The sequence below is a fragment of the Cryptomeria japonica genome, chromosome 5 (genome assembly GCF_030272615.1).
Source record: "Cryptomeria japonica chromosome 5, Sugi_1.0, whole genome shotgun sequence".
In the NCBI taxonomy this organism is placed as follows: Eukaryota; Viridiplantae; Streptophyta; class Pinopsida; order Cupressales; family Cupressaceae; genus Cryptomeria; species Cryptomeria japonica.
Window position 1 is genome coordinate 784,463,764 of NC_081409.1, and position 26,385 is coordinate 784,490,148.

A 26,385-nucleotide genomic window follows, 5' to 3' on the forward strand; every position below is an offset into this window, starting at 1 on the left:
CCTCAATCAAAGAAATCATAGATTGTGAAAGATTTTAAATTTAAAATCTCTCACTCTTTCTCTACGTGCCCTGCAACAATTCCGCCAAGTGTTTAACGAATTCTGCCACCGCATCTCCCAAAAATAGTAACTTTTGGGTCGAGTTCAATCATTTGTGTGAACCATAAAATCCGTAGGTAATCATGGCTTGATTGCATGATAACTGAAGTTGACCTTACCAACTTGTGATTTGGCATAGACACAAGCTCACCAACTCACCTTTTGCGACCGCAATTGAATAAATGATCACCACTCCGAGATTTATGGTGATCACCTATCTTCCTTCTATCATACCGGTATACCACTGTACTTCTATATTACCATTTCATCCTTTGATTGTCAGTTTGTTGTGCTAGCATCAAGTCTCTTTCCCTTTTTGCCAATGAGGTTCTGGTTTGCATACAACCTCAAGTCTTCTTGCCTGAGTCATCTTTTGTGACTTCATCATCATCAGAATGATTGATCTTCTTGAATGACAGACCGGTTGGCTTAGTCTATCTTCCCTTGAGCTGATTGAACTTTTGGTCATCTGTTTCCAATGTTGTTTCCATGTGTTTTCAAGTCATCACATTTGCTTACTGGAATACATCATTCTACGGATACCACTTCACCAGTCAATGTTAGACATCAATGACAAATCTTAGCTCATATATCGGTTCGTTGGATTGACTGGTTTTGTCAATGCCAACATCTAGTTCTAAAGATAAAAACAAATACTGAAAAAATGACAAAGATAATAATAAAAATGTTGTGAATGATGGAGTAGTTGATACTATTAAACCAAAACCAAAACTGACAATATTTAATCTGACTAGTGGCACACAGGCCCTCAAAGCTATTGAAAGTACTGCGGAAAACCCTCCTAAGAAATCGAAACAGTAGTTTAAAGATAAGCCTTGGATTTCAAAGCCTAAACGTGATTTCACTACTTTGGGAGAATCCTATGAAACAACTCTTAAAACTTTGTTGGCAAATGATCTGATCACATTTCCTGACAACTCCAAACCATATGATCCTAAAGTCAAACCCAAATGGTTGAGAGAAAATGATTATTATGAATATCACCAAAATAAGGGTCACACAACTACATGAAACTCAAACATGAGATTCAAGACCTTTTCGATAATGGCAAAATTGTTGTTGGGAATCATGCAACCAACTCTAATCACAAAGCTTTCAAATATCCCTTGCCTACTTATGAGAAAGGAGATTCCTCTAAATCAAAGGGAGGTGCCAAGATAAATTACACCTATACCAATGATGATAACATCATCAACATGCTTGAACCTTCTCAATCAAATCATTCCAATGTAATCATAGTCAAAGAAGAGAAAAACAAACCGAGAGTTGCAAACGTTGTGACCCATGCTCAAGGAAAAGTTACTCTCAAAGGAGTTGGTTCCTCATCTTCCAATCAAATGTCATCATCAAATCCATCGTCACTGTTCCTAATGATACCAGCTATGCTTGCAACGCATTAAAACATTGTTTTGATACTCTTGTTCCTCACAACAGAGCAGCCATTATAGCTGAGAGTTCAGAAGCTATGATGAAGGACTTAGAAACGAAAATAAAAATCATGGATGCCAGCATGGGCGGATACAAGATAGAACCTGTACTTTCACTGATGTCTCTTCCCCCATCACCTAGACAATCTAGAAAACCATGTGAAGCTATGAAACCACAAACTTCATCTACAAATGTCATCTATGATGGTACTTTTGTGCAGTCCTCCCCTTCCTTTGCAAATGAAACAGAAGAGGTAGCTGTTCTCAAATGCCTTTATAGAGGGGAAAATGAAGATAGAGAAGTGCAACATCATGAAATTTCCCCTAAACAATATTGTAAAGGCTATCAGATAATCCAATGCATGGGGTATTCAAGTACAGGTCCTCTGGGAAAATGTCAAGAAGGAATTGTTGAACCCATCAAGCTACAAACCAAGTCTATAAAGGACAAAACTAGACTTGGATACCATCTAGATAAACCATCAAGTCACAAGCGACAATCTTATCAACTCCATCAAACACCAAAGGAAGGAAACAGAAAGGAAACTCGGGAAGAATATGAGAAAGAACAAGAAGAGTTGGCGATCAAAAGAGAAGAAGAAGCTTATAATCAGGTTCCAAAGGTACCAGTAGGAAAAAGACACGAAGTAGAAATTCCAGAAGAAATGAGAGAACAAGTGGGAAGAATCAAAGAAGTGTTTGCACCTTTAAACATTCCTGTCACATATACAAGAATGATGCCAAAAGAAGATTCAGAAACAGACTCAAATGAGTATGAATGGGGTCCAGAACCACTATCAGATGCATCTACTGAATAAAATCTTGAAGAATCCAATGATACTATAGATGAAGCACAATAAATAGCACACATGAAGCTACAACGAGAACTAGAGGAAGTTAGACTAGAAAGACAAGAATCTTATGACCAACAGCTAAGAAAAGAGAAAGCACAGGAAAATCACTCACCTACTATATCTCCATCTAATGAGACAAAACAAATCGGGTATGGGAACACAACTGAAGAACCAGAGGCTAGTCAAGCAGGACTGGTCATCAGTCCAGAAGAAGATGAATGGGAAAGAAGACAAAATATCACAGAGTCATCAAGGCTATGTGAACAGGTATGTCAACTACAAGTTATCACTGAACTAGAACAAGAAGGAACTTGCAACATAAAAGATATTCATATTGATACCATACATGCTTTCACTGAGTCGCTTGAAGAGGAGTCAGATGCTTCATCTTCTAACTTTGATCAGCCTAAAATGAGCTCCATCTATGATATTACCTATTCAAAACGAAACTATGACTACTTTGTCATGAATGTTGAAACTTTGTCTGAAGAAGCTATTGTTGTTGAACCATAATACATAGTCCAGTCTATAGTAGGAGAAGGGTCTAATGGGATGTTTGTTGAGTTAGATTCTCTAAATGCTAACGTAGGCTTCCATAATCATGTTATGACTCTTCCTGGTCTCAAGACGCTAACGCAAGGTAGTCTTCTAGAACTCAACTTGACGGTCCAAGGTTGTGATGACAATATTGTGAATTCCCTTGAACCCATCGAATCTTTATCCCTAATATACCGCAAGCTTATTGAGCGTACTCTACAAGACCAACCCATGGATATCCCTACTTTTTCCAACGACTATGCCTTAGCATGTTACCTTAATGCAGTTCAACCCATGAACTCTTCCATCAACGAACTGAGTGTGAACATGACAGAAGCGGATGTCAAGTATCTTAGTCTCAAATATCAAAAGAAGAAAAATAAATGTTTTGATGGTGAAAACCACACTGTGGCAGTATCAAAACCTAAAAAAAGTAAAAATAAAAGATGTATCTTACGATGAAAACCTCCCTAAGGCACCTGAAGGTGAGATTCTTGATAACCTGCCTAATCACTTTCAAGAGCGATCATCAGTACTGATTGAACCTACACAACCAGTGAACATTGGAACAGAGGAAATTCAACATATAATACATGTGGCTCAATCCCTATTGGCAGAAGAATTGAAAGAGTTTACTAATTTCTTCATAGAGAAAAAGGTCAACTTCACATGGACATATTCTGATATGTCAGGTCTGGATCCTGACCTTATAATGCATCATCTTTCTATTGAACCTGGAGTCAAACCTGTTAAACAAAAACTCTGAAAAATGCATCCTCATGTTGCATTGCTTATTAAAACTGAGCTAGAGAAATTACTTAAAGCGGGATTCATCTGAGCAATTGATTATGCTGAGTGGATATCCAACATTGTCCCTATTTTAAAACCTAATAAATCAATCCGCGTCTACACAGACTTCAGAGACTTAAACAAGGCATGTCCAAAAGATGATTTTCCACTGCCTAACATTGACATGATAGTAGACACGACTGCAGGTTATGAAATGTACTCTCTAATGGATGGATTTTCTGGCTACAACCAAATCAAAATCGCACTTGAAGATCAAGAGAAAACAACTTTCACATGTTCTTGGGGAACTGTCTGCTGGAATGTCATGCCCTTTAGCTTAAAGAATGCAGGTGCTACCTATTAAAGAGTTGTAACTACAATATTTCATGACATGATGCACAAAAACATGGAAGATTATGTTGATGATACCCTAGTCAAATCTATGAAAAGATCGACACATCTCTCAGAATTAGGTCTAATCTTAGACAGAATGGAAAAGTTTAAACTCAAACTAAATCCTAAGAAATGTGCATTCGGAGTCACATCTGGCAAACTGCTAGGATACATTGTTTCAGCAAAAGGGATTGAAGTTGATCCAAACAAAGTTAAAGCTACAATGGAAATGCCACCCCCAAAGAATGTAAGTCAAATGAGAACTCTACAAGGGTGGCTCCAATAAATAAGACGCTTCATTTCTCAGCTAGCAGATAAGGCTCAACCATTCACAAAAGCATTACGGAAAGGAGTTACATACAGCTGAGATGTAGAATGTGAACAACACCTCAAACAGATCAAGGGATATCTTTCCAATCCACCTATTTTGATGCCACCGATTCAAGGAAAACATTTGATTCTCTATGTATCAGCTACTAACACATCACTAGGGGTACTTTTGGCTCAACAAGATGAGAACAACAAGGAACGAGCTATATACTATATCAGCAAGACATTGGTGTCCTATGAGATGAATTACACTATCATTGAGAAATCTTGTTTGGCAGTGGTCTTCACTTCACAGAAATTGAGACATTACATGCTGGCACATTCTATTAAACTGGTTGCTAAGATTGATCCTCTGAAATATCTTCTACGCAAAGCAACACTCACGGGGAGATTCGCTAAATGGGTTATGATACTGACATTGAGTATGTAGAACACAAAGTTATAAAAGGACAAGTCATTGCGGATCAACTTGTTGGCGCTCCGCTTGAAGATTATCAACCTCTGAACATAGAATTTCTAAATGAATCCATAATGCATCTTACTCAGCTATCCTAGAAAATGTTCTTTAACGGATCTTTTACTCAACAAGGTTTTGGTGTTGGGATCCTTTTTATCACTCCTCAAAGCTACTCAATTCCAAAGGCATACAAGATCCTCTTTCCTTGTACCAACAATATTGCAGAAGATGAAGCCTTGGTGAATGGAATCAAACTGTCTATTGAATGGAAAGTTGTTGAGTTATACATCTATGGTGACTCTCAGCTGATAATCAACCAGATCAACAATATGTATCAAAATCGGGATAAAAAAACTTATGGTCTATAAAAGAATGGTTGATGACTTTAAGAAATACTTTGTCTTTGTTTCATTTCAGAAAATTCCTAGATCAACGAATAGAGCAGCAGATGCTATGGCTACATTGGCATCTATACCACAACTACAAGAAACACAATTCCGCTATGAGTTCCTGGTGGAAGAGCTTCAATATCCTGCTTATGATTCCCCTGATTCCCAGATGGTCTATTCCATCATTGGGCATGACTCATCTTGCTATAACCATATCTATTCCTACTTACGTGACCAAGTCATCCCTGATAACCTTACTCGCAATGAGAAAAGAAGCCTGGTCTGTAATGCTCCACGGTATGTCATCATCGCTAACGATTTATATAGGTGAGGTTTAGATGGTACTTTTCTTAAGTGTCTAGAACTTGAAGAGTCTCAATGTACGTTATCTAAAGTCCATGAAGGTATTTGTGGATCTCACTCAAACGGTCTAACTCTAGCTCAAAAACTGCTAAGGGTTGACTACTATTGGCCAGATATGGAAAAAGATGCTATAAAATTTGCTAAAACTTGCCAGAAATGCTAGCTACATGGATATCTCATACATGCTCCAGCAAGGGAGCTCATACCTTTTATCACACATTGGCATTTTCAACAATGGGTGTTTGACCTCATTAGCCAAATCTATCCTTCATCATCCAAAGGACATAAGTTTATCATAACTACCGCCGAATACTTCACTAAGTGGGTTGAAGTAGTTTCGCTAATCAAATAAATCGACAAACAAGTGGCTATGTTCATTCTTAACTACATCATTTGTACGTATGAAATCCCCTCCTCAATTGTAACTAACAATGGGGGGCAGTTCAAAAACAAGGATATAGATGAGCTCTGTGACAAGTTCAAAATCAAACAACATTGGTCTTCCATATACTACCCTCAAGGTAATGGACAAGCTGAAGCATCTAACAAAACTCTGTTGACCATCCTACATAGAACAACCAACAAATCTAGAAAGGATTGGCATCTGCAGCTCAATCTGGCGGTATGGGCTTATAGAACAAGCACCAAAACACCTACTAGGGCTACACCTTTTACATTGGTGTATGGAGCCAAAGCAGTCTTCCCTATTGAGGTTGAAATTCCTTCTTTGAGAGTTTCTTTGCAAGGTCTCACTGATGAAGATCGAAGAATATCTAGATTACAAGAACTTGAGTTGTTGGGTGAACGTCGGCAAGTGGTGTTCGATCATCTGAGAGCTTACCAGAAGAGAATGTCTAGAGGCTATAAAAAGAAAGTTTGACACAAATAATTTTAGGTTGGTGACCTTGTTTTGAGAGAGAATCCTAAAAATCAACAATATCGGGAACAAAAAAGGGAAGTTTGAACCCAACTAGCTGGGTAACTACATTGTTACCGCAGTTTTTGGCTCTGGTGCTTACCAACTCTCAACATCGAAAGGAGAACAACTCCATGAACCGATCAACACCATCCACCTGAAGAAATTCTACAGCTAAAAAAGTCCTGAAAAATAAAATAAAAATTAAAAAAAATAAATAAATAAATCTCTGCCAAGAAGGTGAAAACCTAGTAAACAAGCACCTCTTGTACTAAAGTGCTCCATCTATCAACACAAATCTAGCATTTCCTACTTTATTTCCCGCCTTCCTACATCTTTTCTTTATCTTGTACATATCCTTCAGTCGTTGTTCTGACACCTTGATTCTTCTTGGAACCCTCATGGCTTGAAACCAATCAACGTCGTAGTCTTAGGGTAATCGATTGATCAATCTAAATGTCCTAAGCAGTTTAACCAAGTCATCTTTTTGTCAATAGTACTAGATCATCTAATTCGATTTAGTTACCTATCTCCTAACCACTGCGGAGCTTTACCACTGACATCTCATCAAACACACAAAGCAAGAACACCGAAAACAATCACTAAAATTGTTTGAGCTATGATTGAAATTTTCTTTGTATGTTGTCTTTTAAATTGGTTTTTGCTTATTATTCCCTCTGAGTAACTCAAGGAACTCTATCTTGACTAAGAGGAGAAAGGACTAGGGGCATAATACTTTTCTTTTTTTTCTGCTTGAAGGAATGATTTTGATGATCTGGAAACATCTCATAAACTGGGTGTCTGTGATAAGTGCCTTCACATCAAGGTGAAATTGCCACACATACTTCGACTCCATTTATTTGTACATTGCAGGGAGGTTGGAACTATTTCCTTATCTGTTTTGAGTAACTTTCTCTATTATGCAATCTGAATTCATGCTTAATCTAGCCTAGGATATGAACGATAAAAGGGTCATTGCGGACAAGATAATCACTATTGCATAGTAAAAAAAAAAGGAACTCTGCTTTGTCTGGAGTGTTTGCACATAAGCAACATTCAGGTCATCCTGGCTCTTTATGCCTTGGTTCTTATGTTCGCTTGCTAAATCAAAAGGACATGGCATTCAGGTCATCCTAGCTCTTTGTGCCTTGGTGCTTATATTTATCTCTGATATTTTAAAATGCACAGTGATGATAAATAAGCATAGCAAATCCAGTGACTAAATTCTTAAGTTGTAATCATACTAAGCTTTGTGCATTTCAAGAAATCTCAACATGATAACTTTACTTTTTCTTTCATTTGAATGAAGCTATCATCATTTCTCTGCCAAGTGGTCAAATGCATATCACTATCTTTGAAACGATTGAGTACCTGTGTATTGACATCACAATTCCTACATGAGATGTTATCCGCATACATGAGCATATAATATAGATCCATGAATCCATTTCATATTCATTTGCATCCATATTATCACATTGAAAAAGAAAAAAATAAACATGGCATTCACATTTGCATCAGAATCATCATATTTATCCATTAAGTCATTCATTTGCATATGAAAACAAAAAAACATTCATGATCATCAGCGTTAAATTGACCATCCTGAGTCCATTTTCGGGATCAAAATCAAAATCTGACATCTTTTTTCTAGTCAAATTCTCACAATGTTGACCACCAGGAACATTCATCTTCATGACAATCTTTGCATCACTCTATGCTCAAATCTTTTCCAATCAACTCAGGAGTCCATTAATTTATCTCAAATCAATTCTTAAATCATTATTCGTGCTCAAATTATCATCACTAAATATTTTTATCACTCAAATTGCCTCAAATCACTATGGTATCTAGCCATCTTTTGATTTCGCTCCCGAGGGGGCATACCTATTACATCATCATTATCAGTGATTACATCATCAAAAGTCAAGCATTTTTTTTTCAAATCTTCATCAAAAGTCGAGCAACAAATATTTTCAATCAAAGATTAATCGAACATCAATCAAATATCATTAAAAAAGACCTCATTGCTAGGGTCATCTCAACTTCATCACATCATACCCAGTTGAGGTTCTTCAAATCAAATCAATCTCTAGGGGCATATTAGTTTCATTGCACCAAATGAAGCTGATATTGTCTTTATCTGAATCAGTCTCTTAATGGTAATCAGTTTCATCGCACCTCATCAAGCTGGTTATTCATTTAAACCTAATCAAGGGTTTAGAGAGTCTTTTTTATAGTGATCACACGCTCAATCCAAATAGGTGTTCAGTTTCATCACATCAAATCAAGTTGGACATTCTATTTCGCTAATTAGTTCTTGTTCAATCAAGTTCAGAATCGGTATTATCTCTTCACTCAACCAATTCTAGTTCAATGAAGTTCTAGATCAATACCCGCTTCTTGATCCATCAAGTTCAAGATTAGTATCTTCGCTCTTCATCGGTCCTAGTCCAATCAAGTTCGAGATCGATATCACTTTGATCAATTTGTTCAGTTTCATCGCTTCAAATCAAGATGAATATCTCGCTCTTCATTCGTTCATGATCCATCAAGTTCAGAACCGATCTCTCTTCGACATCAACTATTCTTTGAATCAATGCATTGCTCGCACATCATTTCAAAGAGGGGCAAATGTAATACCCTAAAAATAATCATCTAAACCATGGGCCACTAATCTCAACTACATCACCAAGGTCCTAACCAAAGGGCAATTAAATCAATTTTGAGCACCTAATTAATTAATTCCTAAATCATCAATGTCACATGGCAAATTAATCTTTTCAATTAAATAAATCATCAAAATCTCTTTAATCAATTATCCTATTTATTTAATTAAATATCCTAGCATATTTAATTAATAAATTAATTTACCATTTAAATCACAAAAAATGAATTATTTTGAAAAAGGAATTAATTTGAGATAATTTGAAAAAGAAATTTCAAAAAAGGAGCAAAATTGAATAAAAGGGAATAAATCAAAGAAAGCTTGCTTTAAGAAAGGAAAATGGAATAAATCACTTTTTTAGATTTTATCTCAATTTTATCTCAATCTTATCTCCTTCAAATCCGAAGAAAGCAGCTAATCACATCAAATCACTTGGATTGTGCTACTTTTGGGAGAATCTTGACCACTCATCAACAATCAATCTCGACCGTCGCTTTCTCTCTGGATTTTCTATAAATTCAGGCTCTCATCTCTCAATCGAAAAGGCTAGAGATTTTATTATTATCATGTCGGTTTCGCTCTAAAGTCATTGAGAATATTGCATCTTAGCTTATTTCATATTAGCTTAATCATATTGGCTTAATCATGTCGGTTTCGCTCTAAAGTCATTGAGAATATTGCATCTTAGCTTTTTTCATATTAGCTTAATCATATTGGCTTAATCATGTTAGCTTGATGGAATCATATAACTTGATAATTATTGCTTGCATCTAGATTTCATATAGCTTAATCTTGCATTCATATAGATTAAATCCTCCATCTTGGTGTAGTCTAGTCACTGGTATTACTTAGATAAATATGAGAGCAAATCTATACTTGCATATTTTAGGAGGCAATAAGTCGATTTGTTATGGTTTTTACATTTATTGATTTTTATCAACTAACCATGCATGCAATGAATTATTGAGTGTTTGTGTTTCAGATACAGATTCCAAATTTCACACACACACACCTCCAACTCAACTTGTTCAAAGGTCTATGAGAAATAGACAACCACTTGAAAGGTATTCATCTGATGATTGGAGATATATTTTTCCTCTGAATGCTAATGTGGATGAACCTAAATCTATAGAAGAGGCATTAGGTATGAATAATGCAGAATCCTGGAATATTGCTATGGAAGAAGAACAAATGATACATGTGATCTTGTACCATTGCTTGAAAAATGTAAACCTGTTGGTTGCAAATGGGTGTTCAATAAAAACATTGGTTCGGATGAAGGTATTGAGAAGTATAAAGAAAGTTTTGTTGTGAAAGGCTACTCTCAGGTTGAGAGTGTTGATTATGGTGAGATACATTCTTTAGTTGCAAAAAAGACATCCATTAGATTTTTGCTTTATATTGTTGCCCCTTATGATTTAGAGTTTGAACAAATGAATGTGAAAATTACTTTCCTTCATGGTGATTTGGAGGAGGATATTTAAATGACACAGCCAAAGCACAACATTGTAAAAGGTAAAAGTAATTTGGTTTGTAAATTGAAGAAATATTTATATGGCGTCAAGCAAAGTCCTAGGATGTGGTACCAAAAATTTCATACATATGTGTTGAGTTTGGTATTTGAGAGATCTAAATCAAATTATTGTGTTTATTATAAATTTGATGGTGATCATTTCCCGTGCATTGCATTATATGTTGATGATATGTGTATGCGGGAAAAGTGGGCTGATAAAACTCAATATGTGAAAATATGTTAGAATACTAGTCCACACACACACACAAGACTTCTTGGTGCAAGCTATGGAGTAATGAAGTATTACTCAGCTTCCCAAGGTTGGTCCCATGGTTCTCTATCTCACAATGTCCCTCAAACCAATGTTTTTGCTCTCAGATCACTGAGCAAAATGGTTCAGGGATGGCAAATGCAAGAACGAGGGATGCTTTGATAGATTTTAGAATGAGATGTGTTATAAGCTAGGTATGATTTTAAAATGTAATAAACTAAATGATAAGATGACAAGATTAGTATGAATACTATCCTAGCATACTATATTTAGTCTATGATTGAACTAAAATGATAAAGAAATTATTCTAAACATGCATATTTAGACTAATTTCTAATTTCAAAGAGGCTAAAATGATGAGCATAAAAATGATATGAAAGCTTGAATATATTTGAGCATAAGTGTGATGCTACAAATTTGAAGGATGATTCTTATGGAGGAATGAGAGCTCTATTTATAGCAAGAATAGGGCAATGGATGGTCAGGATTGAAAGATTCAATCAAGGGTTGAATTTGAAAGTTGGGGATCCATGTGCACAATTGGCACCAATGAAATGGTGACAAGTGTCAACATAGGGTTGGGTTGAGAGAAGGGGTTGGAGGCATTGAATGCCTGAGAAGACCTCATGGTTATCTAGAGGCTAAGGGTCAAGTCTAATTTAAGATTACCCATTGGATTAAGAGTTAATCCAAGGATAAACCTTTGTGCAAATGATTAAGAGATAATCATGGTCAAAGCATTAATGGCCTGATGAGACCCTTGGGTTGGATGAAGGTTGAGTCAAAACAAATGTTTTAACCATGTAGGAGGGTTTGAGTTAACCATTAATGGTTATTGGAGACTTTAGGGATTAAGTGGTTGAAAGTTGGAAGCCTTTAATGGTTATCAAAGACTTTGAGGAATTTAGTGGTTGAAGACTTGAAGCCTTTAATGGTTATCAAAGACTTTAAGGGTTTGAGAAGTGACTTCCCTTTTCTTAGGGATGTGACAAAGTTTAGAGGAGGGGTTAGGTTAATTAGAAGCGATTAGAAGATTCTAGAAGGGATTAGAAAGGGGTTTGGGATTTTGCAAGTGGATGGAGGGATAATAGGATTTAATTGAAATAAATGATTTAATTCAATTTGGTTGCAATTAAATAAATTAGATTTATTCAATTTAGGATAACTATTTAATTAAATTTGAATTTAATTAAAAGTGGATAGGGGGAACTTTATGAATAAAATGATTTATTCATTAAATGGGTATAGTGAATTTAATTTAAATAAATTGAGTAATTTACTTAATTAAATAGAGGAATGCGGGTATTTTAATTAAATTGGATTTAATCAAATAGAGAAATGAACATAAAATATTCATTTAGGAATATGGTCATTTTTATACGTCTACAATATGTTATTCAATTGTAAAAAGAAAAGTATGATTTTAAAACTAAAGTCCCAGCTTGCGACTAAATTTGAAATGAAAGATTTTGGTGCAGCAAAACACATTCTTGGGATGGAAATTAGAAGAGATAAAGTGAACAGAAAGCTATGGTACGTCAGAGTAAGTATGTGAATTTAGTTTTATAGAGGTTCAACATGCAAGATTGTAGACCATTATGCGTTCCTTTTATAGTTGGAACAAAATTATTTGTTTTAGATTGTCCTACATCCCCATCAAAGATGGAAGACATGAACAGAGTGCCTTACCAGAGTGCAATTGGAAGTTTGATGTATGCTATGGTTTGTGTTTATATTGAAATTGGATATCAAAATTACTATAAAACCTAATATGTTCAACCACTAAACCCTAGTTCTACAATGGAATCCGACATAAAACCAATGAACTAAAGACCATGCTAAACATAAAATAAATTAAAGTATATCATTCACATGCCCCATGGGTTTGATCGTCACTATCCTTCCATCTCCATTGATCTCGTTTGATATTATGGTTTCTCTTAGATTTTATTGCAGAAGAGCTCAATAGAGAATGAATATGGTTGTGTGCAATTCAGCATAGTGTAGACCTACTTCACTTCATTGATTTATTAAAAGGAGAGGGAAATAGATCTCTTTTATAGAAATCACCCTAAAAATGGAGGGCTAGGATTAAGAGGTGGAAGGATAAATGATTGGCTCGGATTAGAGGGTAGGTATAGGAAATAAGAAAATATTAGAGAAGTGGTGAAAGGTAAATGAAGAGATGAATGACATGTGTCATGGAGGGAAAAAGCTAATGAATTAATTAAATTTAAATAAAGATTTATTTAATTAATAGAAGAGGTGGAGCAAATTAAATAAAGAAAAGGATAATTTAAATAATTAAAGATATTTATTTAAATGGGGAAAGACTAGAAGAGGATTAATGAATTAATGATATAATTAAATTAATAAAAAATTATTTAATTAATATAAGGATTAGGGTTAAATAATTAAATAAATATAATATTTATTTAATTAGGCTTGTACAATTTTAGGTGTCTACAGTTTGCGCTAGACTAGACATTGCCTAAGCAGTCGGAGTTCTTTCCAGATATATGTATAATCTTAGTAGAATTCATTGGGATGCAGTTAAAAAAGTATTTAGATATTTGAAGGGTACCTTAAATATTCTTTGTGTTATGATGGTAATTTGATAGGAATCAAGATTTCCCTTGACATTCATGGTTATGTGGATTTAGACTGGGCAAGCAATGTTGATAGTAGAAGATCCACTGGTGCTTATGTGTTTACTTTATTTGGTGGTGCAATTAGTTGGATGAGTAAGCGATAGGTTGTGGTTGCTTTGTCTACTACTAAATCAGAGTATATGACAACTACTAATGCTTATAAAGAATCCATTTGGATTAAGAGACTGTAAATATAGATATTGGAATAAAACAAGGTGCAATGACAATTTATTGTGACAATAAAAGTGTGATATGCTTATCTAAACATCTGACATTTCATGCCCAAACTAAACACATTAATGTTCAGTATCATATTGTCAAAGATATGGTCGAGGATGGCAAGGTGAACCTGATTAAGGTAGAGACTTTGATGAATGTTGCAGATTCTTCAACTAAGGTTGTGAGCACAGATAAGTTCAAAGGTTGTTCAAAGTTTATGGGCCTCTAGGCCACTGACAATTAAATTATTGTGTAGATACTCCCTTTGCTCTTGCAAGGTATTCAACAAGTGGGAGAATGTTAAGAAAATGGTGTCTCAACCTTGCATATGCATAAGGTTACAATTTTTAGTAAGTTTTCATTAGAGCACGAATTGGTCTAATTTTTTCCTCAAAGCTTTGAACTAGCTAGATAAGCATGTTAGTAAATTTTTGTTGCAATATCATGTCTATATTTGAAGATATTAAAGTTTTTGTTTTTGAAAGTTGCAAACAAAAGTTTCAGAGTCAATTTTAAGGGATTTAGAGGCTTTAAAATAGCCTAAAAGTGTTTGTAACTAGCATAGTGGGTTATAGCTTGATAGAGTGCCTCGCAAGCTTTTTGGTGCTTCAAACTATTTGTCAATTAGACACCAAGTTCAAAAATTTATGGTCTCCAAAAGTTGGGTCTCCTAAAATAAGAAATATAAAAACATGTCGGACACATAAATGAGTTGTGAAAGGGTGGTACAAATGTTGATGTGTGTTTTGACACCTCATTGTGTATCTAGGATTGAATATAAGATGGGTGCCACTTTATTAGGTGATTTTAGCCTATGGTTTCGTGTGTTGTATCTAATATGCATGAGGTGCGTGAGATGGAGGTTGTGTATAAGAGTCTTATAGCTATTGAGTTACCTTTGAATCTCTTGTTGTTGATACTCCTATGAAAAGCTTGGTCTACAAGTATATTGTAATCTGTTTTAATTTTTTTATAATATATTCGGTAGCTTTTGGAGTGTGGGGTTTTTTTCTTAAAAGGGTTTTCCCCATGTAAATCACTATGTTGTGGTATGCATGTTATTTATCTTTATTTATATTAAGTTTCTATAATTTTTGTAATGATCTACTAAAAAAATTGCATTACTCTCCTCTAAAGGTTAGTGTAGGAAGTTGTTCTGCAACTTAACTTCCTTACTAGTGGTATCAAAGCCTAATCACATTTGGTCTTATTTGTGGGTTGTTGGTTTTTTGAACTAATCTAGATTTGAGTGGGAGATTGTGTAGAAGATACTTTTTGATCTTGTTTTAGAAATTTTCAAATGGCAAGTTCGCCAAGGAGAATAAAGGTAGATAAATTTTTCAGAAGTAATTTTGAGATATAGAAGCTAAAGATGGAGGATCTGCTAATAATCGAGATCTATGGGATGTTGTTGATGTGAAATTTTCAAAACCTTCAAATCCTACTACAACTGCTTTATATGTGTTATGATAGTAAAGCTAAGGGTCTAATCAGATTATGCTTGGTAGATTCTATTATAATAAATGTTCATGAAGAGACCTCTGCAAAAAAACTATGAAATAAGCTTTGTAAGATGTATCAAACCAAATCTTTATTGATTCAGATTTTCTTGAGGAAAAAATTGTATTCCTTGAGAATGGAAGAGGGTGGAAAAATTACATACCACCTTGAAACTTTCAATATGTTGATGGCTTAATTGGCATATGTTGGTGTCAAGATGCATGAGGAGGAGGAACGTCATATCTTTCTTTGTTCTTTGCCTAATTCATGGAATTCTCTTGTTATGGATATTGATAGTGCTTCTATTGTTTTGAATTCTGAAGATGTGGTGGGTGTCTTTCTTGGTGAAGAGATGCAAAGGAAGTTATCCATCAGTTTGAAGGATGCCCTAACTATTCATGGAAGACCTAAGGAAAAAAGAAAGAAGATGTTAGAAACTTGAGTTTGTGATTTGTTGTCATTGATGTCAACCTATCTTATATTGATATGGAAGTGAGAATAGTACAACATATGTCTCTATATGTAGGAAATAGTATTTATGTGCAATTTTATCTTGTGTTGATATGGAAGTAAGGATAACATAGTAGATGTTTCTATATGCACAAAATATTATTTATGTACAATTTTGTCTTGTGTTGACATGGAAGTAAGGTTAGCTCAGTAGGTGTTGTATATGGTGAAAATGGATAACAACAATATTGAAAGACTAAATGAATTCAACCACAAAACCTTAGCCTAACAATCAATAAGATCCACCATAACATATGAAGATTACCTAAGACAATGCAAATCAAATGAAATCACAAAGATTATACCATCACATGTCCAATAGGGTTTGGATCTTCATTCTTCCTATCTCCATTGATCTTGCTTGATATATTTGCTCTCAAATTTTATGTGTGCACAAGAGCTCAACAAAGAACGGAAATGTGGTTGCAAGTAGGCTTGATTGCATATGCAAGTTCGAAAGCGTAGTCGGGGGTTTGATAATGAAGGAAGCATCTCCTTATATAGAAGACACTAGAAGAAATGGAGGGATAAGATTGAGAGGTGTAAAAGATAAATGGTCAGCTATGATTAGAGGGTAGGTAAAGAAAATAATAAAATAATGAGAGGGTAGGTAGTGTAGGAATTAAGAGATGAATGACATGTGTCATGAGTAGAAAAGGCTAATGAATTAATTAAATAAATAAAGATTCATTTAATTAATAGAGGAAGTGGGATCAATTAAATAAATAAGATATTTATTTAATTTAGGAAAAGGATAATTTAAATAAATAAATGTATTTATTTAAATGAAAAATAAGGCTAGAAGACGATAAATGAATTAATTAAATAAATAAAGATTTATTCAATCAATAGAAAAATTAGGCTTAAATAATTAATTAAATAAAGATATTTATTTAATTAGACATGACAATTTTAGGTGTCTACATTTTGCCCCTCTTTGAGACAATGTAGCTTGTCGCGTTGTTTCAAAGAAGATAATATGAACTAATACAAAGTTGCCCCAAGATGGGAATGATATGCCCCCTCCAGAGATTGGATGAAAATGTCTGAAAAGATCACAGACAATCTCTCGATAAGAAAGAAAGGCTAGAATGGACTGACAAGATAGGATAGAGTGACAAAGTCACGGGATAATGAAGGCTAACTCGGGAAACAAGGGCTAGGGCTAGGGCAGTCTATAAGATAGACCACGAGGGGAATACATCCTCATTGTCATCCACACATCCAAGAGATCAAAGTGCAGAGAGAGAAAAGAACAGCAGTAGTCAGCAGCGATGGCAATGGTGCATAGATTCGATCGCATTTGTCGATTCCAAAGGCCAGTAGATGCAGGAGAGCCGGTGCGTACCACAAAACCTCCTTGTACTTTGTCGCAATAAATATTGTCATAAATGAATTCTAGGTAGTGCAATAAATGCGCTCTAGGATAATGTCAAAAAATGTACGGGCGCGTCTGTGTTTGTGTCAGGCGCATCTATGTTGGCGAGGCACGTTTGTGTTTGTGCCAGGCGCGTCTATGCTGGAAAAGACATCTATGCCAAATGCGAGCGCGTCTACGTTGTGCAGGCGCATTTGTGCTATGCGGGCACGTGTGTGCAGAGCATAGACGTGTCTGTGTATATCAGGTGCGTCTATGCAAAGAAGACGCATTTGTGCAATATGTAAGCGCATGTATGTCATGAAAGCGCGTTTGTGTCTTCAAGGCCAAATCGGCAGTTCTGTGATGAACATATGCTGTCGATTGGATAAGCTGCTGAGAGGATACACTCAAGCAGGTCCTCTAGGGAAGACTTGGGATAGGTCAAGGCACTTTGTGATGAACAGTGAGTACCAAGATAGAGTACTTTGTGATGAACAGGGAGTACTAATATAAGCAGCACTTTGTGATAAACAATGAGTGCGAAAATGTGAGCAACACTTTGTGATTAACAGGGAGTGCAAAAACACGTAGTACTTTGTGATGAACAGGGAGTACCACTAGGATAAATAGCAACACTTTGTGATGAATAGTGAGTGTCACTAGAATAGAAGCAACACTTTGTGATGAACAGTGAGTGTCACTGTGACTAAGTATCATAAGTTCTTAGGATAAAAAGTAGCATTTTGTGATGAACAGTGAATGCTACTATGACTGACATGATTGATTTGCTTTATTGCAGGAGTACTTGCCTATGTTGGAGTCACGGGAGAGATTCCCATTGACTCAGAGGTTACGACCAGAGCTGACATTCAAGGACAGAGCTGCCATTGAGGTTATGGGTTTGCGACATATTTTGTATGTGCCTGAGTTTTGAGTGAACATGGGATTGCTGACTACGCTTGCTGAGATATGGCACTCAGAGACTTGTACATTTCATTTGCCAATGGGTGAGATGACAGTCACCTTGGAGGATGTATATAGGATTCTGCGGATAGCGATTGATGGGGAGTTGATACCCTACGATCGAGATGGAGACAGGGAGGCCCTGAGACGAGTGTTTCAGGATCCAAGACTGGAGATGAGGGCAGGACATGTCGCATGGGACACGATGAGAGCGACAAGACTGATGCTACCAACAGTGCTAGGAGGAGTGATCAGTGGGTTCCTGTGTCCAGATAGGGCGACACGAGGGTTGGCTGTGGGTTGGGGATGCACCTTGGAGACACTGGTTATACAACATACCAGATATGCCTGAGACCATGCATGCTGGAACATTTATACTATGAGCTTCATCAGTTCATCTACCATGGATCCGTAGGATTGGGCTGCAGAGTTACATTGCTATAGGTGTGGGCATATGAGCATCTGCCAGTGACACGACTGATACATTTCAGAGGCAGGGGCCATGGGCGCAGTTTTGTTCATTTGTATGATATGATTACGTCACAGCCATGGATTGGTAGGTTGGAGCACTAGTGCTGAGTCATTGATGAGATCGACATTGTGGTATGGAGGCCATACCGAGAGTGTGAGGAGTGGGAGGATGACGCAGGACAGTTGCCTTATACTTTCAGGAGCAAATATCTGATTGGGCGAACGCCCTATGTGCTTGAGAGGCAGTTGGTTGATAGAGTTGGCAGGCAATTTGGCAGGATCCAGCGGATGCCATGAGGTTCCGGTATGTATGCGCAGACAATGCAAGACCAGGCACACTTTGGGCCACTGTTATCATATGATCAGGCCGTGACGCAGCTGGTGGAGATGATTCCCTTGCCATGGGATATGTGGTCGGAGATTGAGGATGCAGGGATGGATGCATAGTACACTGCATATTGGGCAGAGCATCTATTTCCACGCCTGACAGATCTAGGAGAGGTGATAGATGGGGATGGAGGAGGGGATGAGGATGATGATGGAGATGGTGGGGGTAGAGGTTGATGGAGGAGGTGGGGTGCAGTTGGAGAGAGAAGAGTGGCTCCACGGAGAGAGGGTAGAGAGGAGAGACAAGCTCGGGTAGTGAGGGGTCATGGTGGGTTGCCATTACAGATGCCAGCAGCACAGGGTCCTAGACAGGTGCAGGGACATAGGCAGGTACAGCCACAGGCATAGGCACAGGCACAGCCACTAGTACAGGGGACCGAGGAGGAGGAGGATGAGCTATTAGAGCTGAAGGAGATCTGCTAGGGACAGGCAGATGAGATCCAGGATCTGGAGAGGGAGAGGGATCGACTCAGGAGACAGCTCAGGGACACTGAGCGGGAGCGAGATCAAGCTATCTAGTGGTATACTGAGGCTGAGATAGCACTGAGGGCTAGGAGGTAGGCGGCATAGGAAACAGGGGCTGGATACACCTATGTTGTGTGAGCAGGAGAGGAGATAGGTTACTGGCGAGACCTATACTACAGGGCAGTGCCACCAGATCAGCAGGCTAGGAGCTTCCATAGACCATCGTAGACTATGACGACCACTAAAGGGAGAGACAGGAGACAGGCGTCTAGCGGTGGGGTTATGGGTCCTCCACCACCACCAGATAGAGGAGGCAGGAGAGATGATCCTCGGGCAGGTCCTTCCAGGGCTCAAATTCCATCGAGGCTAGGTGGCTCCGAGGGAGGGAGTTCATCATAGCCTTAGAGGGCTCCCTATGTATCAGTTTTGTACCATTTTGTATGATGATGTAGACACCTTCGGGTGATTGTAGCCATATGATTTGACATCATTGTATCATGACACTTATGATTATATATATGAGATGATTCATCTTTGCGGCAGCTATATGCATGTGTACCTATGTGATGAAATATTTCGTGATGTATGTTTCTATGTGGTGCTTATGATATGGATGCAAATACGTACATGATGAAATGCAATATTTTTGTTCTTTTATGTTTTTATATGTTATGCAAATGCAAATGTGAATGTATGAAATGCAGATGAGTATGATAATGCAAATGATTATTTACATGATGAGAATGTAAAATGTGCTAATATGTGTTGTGTGCAGGATATGATGCAATTGTGATATCTATATGTATGTATGAAATGCTTAATATGTGGTAATGCAAGTGCAACTACATGAAATGCAAATGTTTTTGGCGTGTCATTATACTTAGTCATGTGATAGCGGGCTACACGGACTCGAGAAGGATGATGGAAGTCAATCAAGAAAGGGGGGTGGAAGATAGAAGATATGAAAGTGAAAGAGCTTCTTGTGCGTTATCATCATTGAGCTTTATTATGATAAAATAGGTTATGACAATCTAGGCATATGTTCGACCCAAAAAATCATTGTACCCATTTGCATGGAGATAAGACAGTTGCAAACAAGGAATGCCCCAATTCATACTAGACTCACAGTGTCCTCATATCCTTGGACAAGTCATAGCATTACTAAGAGACAATCCACAGACAACAAATAAAAATAGGTGACGATACCCCATCCTTGCCTTTCTAGTCAAAGACATCCTGGAGATAGAATCTCTAGTCAAAGACATCCTAGAAAAGCTAAAAGACATGTCACCAAAAAGATAAAAATCAAAAGAAAACCAAGACTCAACACCAACATCCACTGTAGTCCTTAAATTTAGTGTCTCTTGTCACTTGTATAAGTCTTATTTGATTGTGGTCACAATGTTTACTTTCACAAAAGGATAAACAGCACTGAACCATAATGTTGTCTGAGTCTATTGAAAGATTTGATTTGTTGAAGCCCATTGTTGTTGCTGTGTCTCATCTGAAACTTACTGAATCCATGAAACTGATACTTTATTGTGGAGAAGATGAAACTTTATTGCGGATCAGCGATGCAAGTGTTGCTTTATTGTGGATAGTGCGCGGATAGACTGAAGAAAGCTGGAAGAAACTGTACTCCTCGAAACGTGTTATGCTCTTAGTTCCACACCCATTACTAGACTTAGGATTAGCCTTAGCCACAGATAGGAGCTGATTTATTATGGATGGAAAGGGGCAAAAAGGGAGGTTTATTATGGATGGCCAACCAATCTTAGGTAGATCAATAACAAGCCATGATAGGAATGGGTATGTTTATTATGGATGAAGAGGTTGTGAGTGTGTGCAAAGTGAAAGGATGAAATGGAATCCTGAAGGAGGGAGGAGCAATGTCTCTACGCATGGCGCTGGTGACCCAGTTTTCACCACGGTACTTGCCCAGGGCACCACCGAAGTAGTTTTCACCATTGGATGAAATATTTTTTGTTTACTTTTTTCAATTTTTTTAATGTCACAAGGTGCCTGTTTGCCAAGTTTTCACCAAGTAACAATTTTTTTAGGTTTTATGATTTTTTTGTATTTTTGAATTTTTCTGATTTTTTTTTGTATTTTTGAATTAGGATACTCTGAAGAGCTATGTGTAAAACCTGCGAAGGTGCATGCTATTGATAGGATCCTCCAAAGGTTCACCCTCTGTGGTTGAGAACTGATATGCTCCAGATCCATATGTTGCTGTGATGATGTAAGGACCAAGCCAATTTGGTTCAAACTTGCCTTTCTTTTCTCTATCTTACTGATTTTTAAGATTTTCTTTGAGAACCAAATCACCTACCTCAAATGTGCGAGGCTTGACTTTATGATTGTAGTTGCAACTAATTCATTGTTGATAAGCCTTGAGATTATTAAAAGCAGTTTGTCTTCGTTCATCCAATAGTTCAAGTTCTTGTAAGCGAGAGACCCTGTAGTCTTCATCACTGATAATGTTTTGCAAAGAGACTCGTAAAGAGGGTAATTCGACCTCAATAGGCAAGATAGATTCAGCGCTGTAGACAAGTGAATAAGGGGTAGCTCCTATAGGTGTGCGGATGCTTGTGCGATAGACCCAAAGTGCGGGATTTAGTTGGATATGCCAATTGCAGCCAGCTTCGTCGACTATCGTTTTTAAGATTTTAAGGATTGTTTTATTAGATGCCTCAGCTTGACCATTACCTTGGGGGTAATAAGGTGTGGAGAAACGATGAGTAATATGGAAGCGATCACAGAGTTCACAAACATCCTGATTTTTGAAGGGACATCCGTTATCGGTGATGAGGGAAACAGGAATACTGTATCGACAAATGATATAGTTGACAATGAATGTAGCAATTTGTTTTCCAGTGACTTGTGTAAGAGGCACTGCTTCGATCCATTTTGTAAAATACTTTGTCGCAGTGATGATGAATTTATGACCATTGGAAGAAGGAGGGTGAATCTTACCTATTGGATCGGGTCCCCACCGACAAAAGGGCCAAGGAGTCTCAATTGGTTGAAGTTCTTGCGTTGGCGCATGTATGAAGTCTCCATGAAGTTGGCACTGCTTACATTTCTTGACAAACTGATATGAGTCTTTTTCCATATTGAGCCAGTAATATCCAGTCCTGCTGAGTTTCTTAGCTAAGGTAGGACCACAAGAATGTGGACCACATATCCCTTCATGAACTTCACGCAACGCAACCTTAGCTTCATCCCTTTCTAAACATCTAAGAAGAGTGTCATCTAGACCTTGATGGTATAGGATATCGGCTAAAATAACGTATCGGGAAGATTGGCGAATGAAAGTGCGACGTTGGTTATTGGATAGGTCAGGAGGAAGAGTATTGTCGTGAAGGTATGTGAAAATGGAACCATATAGCTGGGAATCGGGACCAACAACACATATCATCTTAGTAGGAGTGATCTCATATGAGGGAACCAAAAGGTTATCCACCAAGAACTCATAGCGGGTCTCATTCGGCGGTAGATCGATTAGTGAAGCAATTGTAGCCATGACATCTGCGACTCAATTCTGCTCTCTTGGTATTTGCTCAAAGTCTAACTTCGTGAAATGTTGTTTCAAGTCATCTACCATTCTTTTATAAGGCATTAATTTCTCATATTTTGTTTGGTAGTCATCAGTGGTTTGATGAATTACAAGTTGAGAGTCCCCAAAAACCTGAAGTTTTTTGATCTTCTACTGAACTGCAATCTGTAATCCAGTTGTTAATGCCTCATATTCTGCTATATTATTAGTGCAGGGAAATGATAATCTATAAGATTTTGGTATAGAATCCCCTTGAGGAGTTATGAAGAGAATGCCAGCTCCTGCCCCATGTTGTGTGTATGAGCCATCAAAGTATAGTTGCCAAGGCTTTGCATGTGACATTGTTAAAATGGATTCATCTGGAAATTCTGAAGTTAGAGGGACATCATCTATAATGGGAGCATCTGCTAACTGATCTGTGATAGCTTGTCCTTTTATTGCTTTTCTGTCCACATACTCAATGTCGAATTCACTCAAGAGCATCACCCATTTGGCTAGTCGCCCAGTAAGCGTTGCTTTATTGAGAAGATATTTCAACAGATCGATCCTTGCAACCAACTTACTTTTATGAGTTATCATGTAATGTCGTAATTTTTGTGAAGCAAAGACCACAACGAGACATGCATGCTCAATTGGTGTGTAGTTTAGCTCATATCCCACCAATGTATGACTGATGTAGTATACTGCCTTTTCTTTGCCCTCATCAACCTGTTGTGCTAAGAGTGCCCCCGGTGCTATTGAAGTAGCTGATATGTATAATAATAGAGGTTGATCTGGAACTGGTGGCATTAAGACTGGCGGATTCAAAAGATAATCTTTGAGTGTCTAAAAAGCCTGTTGACAGTTATCATCCCATTTGAATTTGATGTTTTTGTGTAGAAAGTGCTGAAAAGGATGACATTTGTCTGCAAGTTGTGCTATGAATCTTCGTATGGACTGGAGTCTCCCTTGTAAAGATCAAAGTTGACTGATATTTCTTGGTGGTTGCATCTCTAGGATGGCCTTGATTTTTTCTGGATCGACTTCGATTCCTTTTTTTGAGACAATGAATCCCAAGAGCTTCCCGGAGGTTACTCCAAAGACACATTTCTTGGGATTTAATCTTACCTTATATTTTTCCAACCGATCAAAGACGACTGAAAGTATGTCCAAATGTGTATTTCTATCTATTGATTTGCCCAAGAGGTCGTCAACATAATCTTCCATAGTCACGTGCATGAGATCATGAAAGATAGTAGTCATGGCTCTTTGATATGTAGCACCTACATTTTTTATCCTGAATGGCATGACATTCCAACAGAAAGTTCCCCAAGGACAAGTAAATGTCGTTTTGTGCTGATCTTTGGATGCGATTTTTATTTGATTATAACCAGAGAATCCATCCATCAAAGATAACATCGCATGACCTGCTGTGAGATCGACAATCAAGTCAATATTGGGCGATGGAAAGTCATCCTTAGGACAAGCTTTGTTGATGTCTCTGAAATCTGTACATATTATAATGCTACGATCTGGTTTACTGATAGGTACTAAGTTGGAGATCCATTCAGGATAATCAATTGGGCGTATGAATCCGACATCCAATAATTTCTCAAGCTCTGCTTTGACTAATAATGCCACTTGTGGATGCATCTTTCTTAATTTTTGTTTCACTGGTTTTGCCCCTGATTTAACTATCAAATGGTGCATTACCAAATCCGGATCTAATCCAGGCATATCAGTGTATGACCATGCAAAATTGATTTTTGTTCTGTGAAGAAACTTATGAACTTTGACCTTTCTGTCTCTGTCAAAGATTGAGCCAGGAATATGTTGTGTGGAACTTCTTCTGTGCCAATGTTTGTTTTGATAGTCTCTTCTACCAACATGGATGACTTTTCCTCATATGATGCTGGGAGAATGTCGAGCCTTCCATCTTCGGGTGCCTGAGAGAGGTTTTCGCCCTCAGATACGTCCTTTCTTTTTACTTTTTTGGGGTCAGATAGCGCCACAACATGGTTTTCACCATGAGACCCTTGATTTGTTTTTATTTTTATATTTTTGTGACTGGAAGGCCCAACGCCCTCACCAAAATATGCCATGCCGTTGAGTTCTATAGTGTATCCCGCTTTATGGTCCCCAGGGGGAAGATCATCTCGTATGCCAAGATAGTCAATAAAAGATTCATCATTTTGGAATGTGTCAAACTGTGCAGGTCCTTCATGGTCCTATATGTGGGAAAAGTGGGCTGATAAAACTCAATATGTGAAAATATGTTCCAAATACTAGTCCACACACACACACAGGACTTCTTGGTGCAAGCTACGAAGTAACAAAGTATTACTCAGCTTCCCAAAGTGGGTCCCATGGTTCTATATCTCACAATGTCCCTCAAACCAATGTTTTTGCTCTCAGATCACTGAGCAAAATGGTTTAGGGATGGCAAATGCAAGAACGAGGGATGCTTTGATAGATTTTAGTATGAAAGGTATGCTAAACTATGTATGATTCTTAGAAATGCAATGAACTAGATGATAAGATGACAAGATTAGTGTGAGTACTATCCTAACATGATATATTTAGTCTATGATTGAGCTAAATGATAAAGAAAGTATTCTAAACATGCATATTTAGACTAGCTTCTTATTCTAAAGAGAGGCTAAACGATGAGCATAAAAATGATATATGAAAGCTTGAATGTATTTGAGCATAAGTGTGATGCTACAAATTTGAAGGATTCTCTATATGTAAAAATGGAGGAATGAGAGCTCTATTTATAGCAAAAATAGGGCAATGGATGGTCAAGATTGAAAGATTTAATCAAGGGTTGAGTTTGAAAGTTGGGGATCCATGTGCACAATTTGCACCAATGAAATGGTGACAAGTGTCAACATAGGGTTGGGTTGAGAGAAGGGGTTGGAGGCATTAAATGCCTGAGAAGACCTTAAGGTTATCTAGAGGGTAAAGGTCAAGTCTAAGTTAAGATTACCCACTAGATTAAGAGTTAATCCAAGGATAAACCTTTGTGCAAATGATTAAGAGATAATCATGGTCAAAGCATTAAAGCCATGATGAGACCCTTGGGTTGGGTGAAGGCTGAGTTAAAACAAATGATTTAACCATGTAAGAGGGTTTGAGTTAACCATTAATGGTTATTGGAGACTTTGGGGGATTAAGTGGTTGAAAGTTGGAAGCCTTTAATGGTTATCAAAGACTTTGAGGAATTAAGTGGTTGAAGACTTGAAGCCTTTAATGGTTATCAAAGATTTTGAGGTTTTGAGAAGTGACTTCCCT